The sequence below is a fragment of the Tachypleus tridentatus genome, chromosome 9 (assembly GCF_004210375.1).
Source record: "Tachypleus tridentatus isolate NWPU-2018 chromosome 9, ASM421037v1, whole genome shotgun sequence".
NCBI classification, from domain to species: Eukaryota; Metazoa; Arthropoda; class Merostomata; order Xiphosura; family Limulidae; genus Tachypleus; species Tachypleus tridentatus.
The window spans coordinates 62685744-62692965 of record NC_134833.1 but is presented as its reverse complement, the minus strand read 5'-3'; the positions used below and the strand labels follow the sequence as shown (position 1 = coordinate 62692965).

General features: G+C 32.7%; 1 long non-coding RNA gene across 2 annotated transcripts in view; it reads right to left on the bottom strand.

Moving 5' to 3' along the window:
• Positions 1-2189: 2189 nt before the first annotated feature.
• The window catches only part of LOC143227110 (uncharacterized), a 44244-nt gene continuing 39211 nt past the window's right edge, over positions 2190-7222 (bottom strand). For both annotated transcript variants that reach the window (XR_013014885.1, XR_013014886.1), the window contains one exon: positions 2190-2412. This is a non-coding gene — a long non-coding RNA (uncharacterized LOC143227110). The remainder of the gene's footprint in view (positions 2413-7222) is intronic.

Sequence of the window (7222 nt, the reverse complement as noted above, 5' to 3'; positions counted from 1 at the left end):
CAAACTAAAACAGTTAGATCTAATTGAAGACTTTAAACGTTGTGCGCATGATCACTTCTAAACTTACCTTAACAAAAAAAACCTTCACTCTTTGAATTTTGAGATTACTTATTCATCAGCACTTAGGTTGGTCATTGCCTTCGTCGGCATGGCCAAGCGTGTTCAGGCGTTCGCATCCCCATCACGCCAAACATGATCGCCCTTTCAGCCGTGGAGGCGTTATAATGTGACAGTCAATCTTACTATTCGTTGGTAAAAAAAAGTAACTTAAGCGTTGACGGTGGGTGGTGATGACTAACTGCCTTCCCTCTAGTCTTACACTGCTAAATTAGGGACGGCTAGAACAGATAGCCCTCGAGTAGCTTTGTGCGAAATTCAAAAACAAACAAACCTTACCTTCGAAGTTTTCGTGACAATATTCTTCTCCTCATATTCTGTTCCAGTTGCATTTAATAAAGACTTGAATATACAGAATAGAACAGATGTGATATAACAATTACTATAAGAAAAAAGTTGTTAATTTTTCAATACAAAAAATATATAATTTGAAAATTAACACAACAGCAGTTCACTTGCAGAAGTATTAATGGCCATATGTTAAAGTGATATTTTCATTATTAGATATTCTTAAACTGTGTGAAATATCGAATAATTATTAAAACTTTTGAGAGGTTGTACTTTCGAAAGTTAATAAAAGATGCTTTTTTATAATTTAATGAATTGATTAAGTAGTTCGTTGTGTCCCAAAGAAGAAATAAAGTAAATTTATTTAAGTAAAGTCAAAACATGATAATTTTACGAAATCATTGCATATCCCGATGTGCTAATTGAAAATTTACTCATTAGCTATGCACAAATTTGGTGTTCGATTTCACATGGTGGAGAGAAGTTAGATAGCTCATTGTGCAGCTTTTGCTTAGAACAGCAACCAATAAGTGTCACCATCTGTTCTGTAGTGAGCTCTATCTTTCTTCTTTTGTTATTACAATCTAGACGCTTTAATAAAACTTGATTTTTCAATGTTTTCTTTCTCAGATTTTTGTGGATTAGAAATCAGAACATAAGTTTATAATTATTTTACTTCATTTTCCATAAAAAATGAATTTAAAATTAATATTTTAAAGTAATACATTCTTACAATTAATGATGAACTTTTTTAAAAAAGAAAATGTACAAAGTAATTTATTTTTATGTAGCAACTGCATCAATCAACATCAAGATTTTCATTGTTCATGTCACAATACTGACATAACTTGCACATATTAAAGTACATGTTTGTATTTTAATGTTAAACATCTTGAGTTTGTGTTGCACATATTGTGTAAAGTTACAAATTTTCTGATTTTGAAACTGAGCAGAATTTATACTGTTACAATTTCGTTTTCATATCAGTTGTTACATAAGTACATCTACATGTGTATGACGTTGACGTATGTTTTAAATTAAAAACATGTAAATATAGTTTTAATTGTTTACCCTGGTGGGTCAGTTCTAAGGTTTTAGATTATGAATGTTAAAATCTTCATCATAATTATATTTAAAACAATTATATCCTGAAAGTAAAAGAATTTACTTCTATATAAAAGTGTTCCACTAGTTATTTTGAAAACCACTCATGCTTATCAGTAAAATCATATTACATGTAATGTATAACGAAACATTTTCATATAAAGTGTGTGATCGTTTTCTAAATGATTAATGTTATTACAAATAACTAAATAATTTCACTCATTTCTTGTTTGTATTTAAAAAGCTTCAAAGCACCAAATGTTGACCTTTAATAACTACTTTTTCTAAAATGCCAAGATTTGCAATTAAGTTTTTCTTTCCTGTTTTTTCATACAACTTCTGACTTTTGTAAGTAATTCTGTTTCATCGTTACACGTAAGTTCACTGTTTAACACTTTGGGTCACAACTTTCCATTACTAATAGAGATTCAACATAACAGTTTATTTTAACAATGCTATCAACTTATCACTTACACTTAAAGTTTAATATCCCAATTTATAATCAAGTACAAGATCGATGTTGCAACATTGGTTTATAATTTATTTATCATGGTAGTATCAAATGAATATTTTTTTTTTTTAGAATTTAATCTAATCTTTCACTTCTAACATCTTTTTCTATCTGAAGTAATCTTTGCTCTCAACAACAAACAAACAAGTTATTTCACAAACATGACCGTAATATCATTGTTCATTGCATTTTATCAACATTACACTGTATGCTTTACTCAAACACAACACGTAAAATAGTTTCGTTGCTTTATGAAAGTTTTATTTTCTAGATAAAAGTACTAGAGAGATAAACATACACCAATAAATGGAAATCAGTACAGATTCAGGTTATAACATTTTAGGTAATATGTAGATGCCAGTTCTCGTCAGCAGCTAATTAATCCATTGAGGCTGTAAATAGTAATTACATTAAATCAATTAAAATATTAATATTAATTAACATTGAGAAAACTCTTAATGTATCAGTATATTTATTTTAACTGTTCTTTTCAGATCTTATTTACAACAGCATCTAAAAATAACAAAATTATTCAAAATCAAAGAACTTGTTTAAGTTATTGCTAACATATTGGTACATTTCAACTATCATTTTATACCTTCAGACACAGAGGGTAGATTATGTATTTACATTTTGATCTAAATGGATTTTTGGACATCCTGTCTCCGACAAGAAAACAATGTTAGACTGAAGTGGATGCACGAAACTAGTTTCAGTAAAGTCAAGATTTCTGACACTACTTTTTCATTCAGGGTGATTTTTAACTGTCAATTGAATCACATGATGACACTATAAATGTTGATACATCACTTTGTGGAAATTGTTTCAATCAGGATAATACCATTGTTATTAGGTCAGTACAGTAGCATACTAAATGTACACACTGTATTTATGTACAGAAAATGGCCATTATTCCCTTCAAACTTTGCTTTTGTGACCTTAATAATGAAACTATCCTATTTTCTATGTAAAAACGGGCCAGTTTTTACATTTCATTTACATAAGGTCTGAATAAAACATATAAATCGAGATTTCTATGTATTTATACAAAATTTATTCAAAAATGAACAAAAATGTTTAGAAGTGAGTAATTTTTCAAGACTTGGAACTGCAATGTAAATCACTTTCACATCAGGATCTCTGATCAAGTCATTCAGGTCATTTTGGTTGGAGTAGTATAGGTTTCTCTCATCAACTGCACCTCTGAAACTGTAATCTGGATCTTCAATGTCTACCTCCTCTTCTGATTTGCTGCTCTCTTTTCACCTTTCTCTCGTTAAAAAAATAAACGATCCTTGTGTGGAAATTCTGTTTATAGCTCCAGTTCCCCCCGCTAGTACAGCGGTATGTCTTCGGATTTACAAAGCTAAAATCAGGGGTTCAATTTCCCTCAGTGGGCTCAGCAGATAGCTCGATGTGGCTTTGCTATAAGAAAACACACATCTCTATATTTGGGCCCGGCATGGTCAAGCGTGTTAAGGCGTTCGACTCGGAATCCGAAGGTTGCGGGTTTGAATCCCCGTCGCACCAACATGCTCGCCCTTTCAGCTGTAGGGGCGTTATAATGTGACGGTCAATCCCACTATTCGTTGGTAAAAGGGTAGACCAAGAGTTGGCGGTGGTGGTGATGACTAGCTGCCTTCCCTCTAGACTTGCATTGATAAATTAGAGACGGCTAGCGCAGATAGCTCTCAAGTAGCTTTGCGTGAAATTCAAAACAAATAGCCCCAGTTGTACTCGCCACTGTGTCGTTGATTAAAGGCAACATTATTGATACAATTGGTAAAAGATGTGTAGTAAGTTCATTTTCGGGTTTTATTGGCGTATAAAATATTTAAGGTGAATTTTCAACAAATTTAATAGTTGCCTTAGAAACTGTACTTTGGTTAGGTATAATTCCTGTGTGGTTGTCATTTTTTTAAACACTTTAGTTTTTGCGTAAAAAATGAACAAAACATGCGGGTCCTCTAACTCGAGTTTTTCTTGGTCGTTTGATTGTTTCCGTGACGTTTTACAACTATGACGCAATAGTTGACAAACACGCTTCGTTGCGCGACGACCATTTTGTTCCTTTCAGTGCTGGTGTCTTATGTAAATCTATCGGTGCTTTTTTCGGATTATATACTTTGTGAGACTATTTTTGTTTTGATATTGCTACTTTATGTTTGTTTTATGATAACATGGTTAACTGCGTTGCTTATGTTTGTAAAAACGGTTCAGCATCGGGCAAAAGTTTCTTTTCGTTTACCTGCAAGGAGAATGAACTGGCAAGGTGGCGACAGTGGGTGCGGATGGTCAATAGGAAGAACTAGACTCCTTCACACCATGCAAAGCTTTGTCAAGATCACTTTGAACGCTCATGTTTTCATTCGGATCTCACTGTTTTCGATTCCGTGGGTTTCAAGCCAAGCAGGTTGAGACCGAAAAAAACCATCGGCAGTAGACAGGATCGTCCCAACCATCTTTCCTCGTGTAGATCTGAAGACCGATCAAGCGCACAGGTTCCACCCCTCTGAAGCCACCCCTTGCCATCACGAAAAGATCAAACATAAAGGTATGTGTGCAGTATAATATAATAAGTTAAAAAGTACAAGATTTTGAAGGATGTAACAAGACATACACATTTAACATTCATGAGCGTGTTTTGCATTTGTGACACCTGATAGTCAGTGAAACCTAGTTTAGACAGTGGACAAATCTATTCCAAATAGAGTATATTCCAAGTTTAAAAACTCGTAGATCATTCTGTAGATGTTTTTGTATCATTTTTACATGTGGAAAAGTTTGATGAATACCATTTATCAAATTTAACATTTAAAGATAAATTGAAATAAGCCTATGTCTTGAACACGTTGAAGTGATCAAGCACATGTTATGTATTTAAAAAACAACAACATTGTAGACTTGAAAACAATCAAATATATACTCCATAACATATTTGCATAACTCATAATAATAAAATTAATCTTAACACAGTACTTTGACATTGTTATGTTAAATGTAAATCTCATAAACCTCATAAAGCATGTTGTTTTAATATATAATCTTATTTCTTCAGTATCACTTACAGTTCCGCTAATCTCGTTTCTAGAACTGTCCTCATCACTAGAACTTGTCACATCTGTGTCAAAAGTAACTGTTCTACGTTCGTTCAGAGTAGGTTCAAATTGATATGGCGCTACTTGACACTGTTCAGAACACAAAGTCAAAACAGATTCCGCCTCTGTTTCTGCGTATGCACTGGCCATATTTATTTACATTCAACGCGCTGGCGTTGGTGGATTGTTTGTCAACTATTACGTCACAGTACTTTTCCTAGCGGCAAACGTAAAATCTAAAACGTTCGGATTGCCGCTGGGAAAGGGCTCTTTCTGCACTAAGTTCTATGTTTCATTTATTAGCACATATGTTTTATAAAAAATGTGAACCTGCAAAATTAATCAGTATGAGTAGTTCTTTTGACTGCAAAGTTTTCTTTTTTCTGTAAAATTCATCTTTAAATAACCGTATTACTAAAATAAATATTCTGTCTTTATATTTCTACTTTAGTAGTAGAAACACAACGCAATAAAAACAAGAGTAAATACTACTAAACAAAATATCTTTCATACACACAATTATATAGCTCGGTGTGTTTATTTTGCTGGTATTGAATGCAGGTACTCGAGTACTTCGTGTACAGAGACACACTTGCTCAAATTAGCTAAAATTCCAAAGACAGAATGTGCATTCACGTGCTTTGTGCTTACATCGTTCCCTTTACGAATGCCGTTTTGAATTCGAAGACTTTTACACGAATTAATACTAAATAAGCATTGTTCGCTTAAAATAAAATACATACCCACTACCTAAGAATGACTCCACTAAGCACACTCGATCTTGATCAAACTAATCTTGAGTATTGAATAAGTCATAAACTGTTCTTTTATTCCGCTATCAATTATATTATTTAACTATTTATAATTTTTTTGTTTACGAATGAATTACATGCTGTTTCTGTTTGGTTTACTTGTCATTTTTTAAATGAAAATTAATATCCAGTAATAAATGTTATATTTTTAAAGTGTTTATTAATGTAATAATGCACATCAGATGCTTTACACTATAAGTGATATAGTAATTCGTGTAAAATTGTTTAACGTTGCAACTGTAGTTATTTTAAACAGTGGTATATCTGTACATGAAGATTTGTTTTGTTTTTTTGGAATTTCGCACAAAGCTACTCGAGGGCTTTCTGTGCTAGCCGTCCCTAATTTAGAGGGAAGGCAGCTAGTCATCACCACCCACCGCCAACTCTTGGGCTACTCTTTTACTAACGAAAAGTGGGATTGACCGTCAAATTATACGCCCCCACAACGCCCCCTCTGATTACGAGTCGCACGCCTTACGCGCTTGGCCATGCCGGGCCCTGTACATGAAGAACACGAGTATCTGTATTTTACGTATGGCAGAATAAACAAATCTAACTATGAAATAGAAATATCTATAACCTGATATTATGTTAAAACAACAAGTGGTACACTGATCAATAAAATATATTTGTTGGAAAGTTCAGTCTGAACTAAGCAGAAAATTAAAGTACTTCTACCTTAGATGGACCTGTGCTTGATATATGAAACTTTATACAGAAGCTCTAGAAAATAATATAAAATTTAGTCTGTATATAATCTGAAAGTTTTGTATCGAAGTATAAAATTAAATACATTAAATGAAATGTTAACCATTATCGAAAACATTTTGTTATGAAATACCCAAATACAAAATTTGTTATTGAAAAACGATATATCCGATAGCATATTCAGAAAATAATCATTTTATTAGATTGTCCAGAAATAAATTTTGTTTTTGAACCCCAAAGTGTAGAAAAGTATAAACCAATATTCTAAAGCATGCCTAAATCAAAGTGAGTAGCATTTACTTCAACACACTTTTGTCAAAGTGTAACGATGCTTTTTATAACCCTACTATAGAAATCAGAGTTTCTATAGTCAATGAACTTCCTGAAAACTTCTTCTGCAATTGCCTAGTTTTGAAAGCGTTTATTGTTAAAAATGTCATCAAAGTTCTTGAAAAAACTAAAAATATGTAGAGGAAAGGTCTAGGGAATAATGTGGATGAAGCAGAGCCTCGATTCTCAATTCGTTCAATTTTTGAAGCGTCATCCTTTACAGGTCTCATAACGTCGATTTTAATGATCTTCAA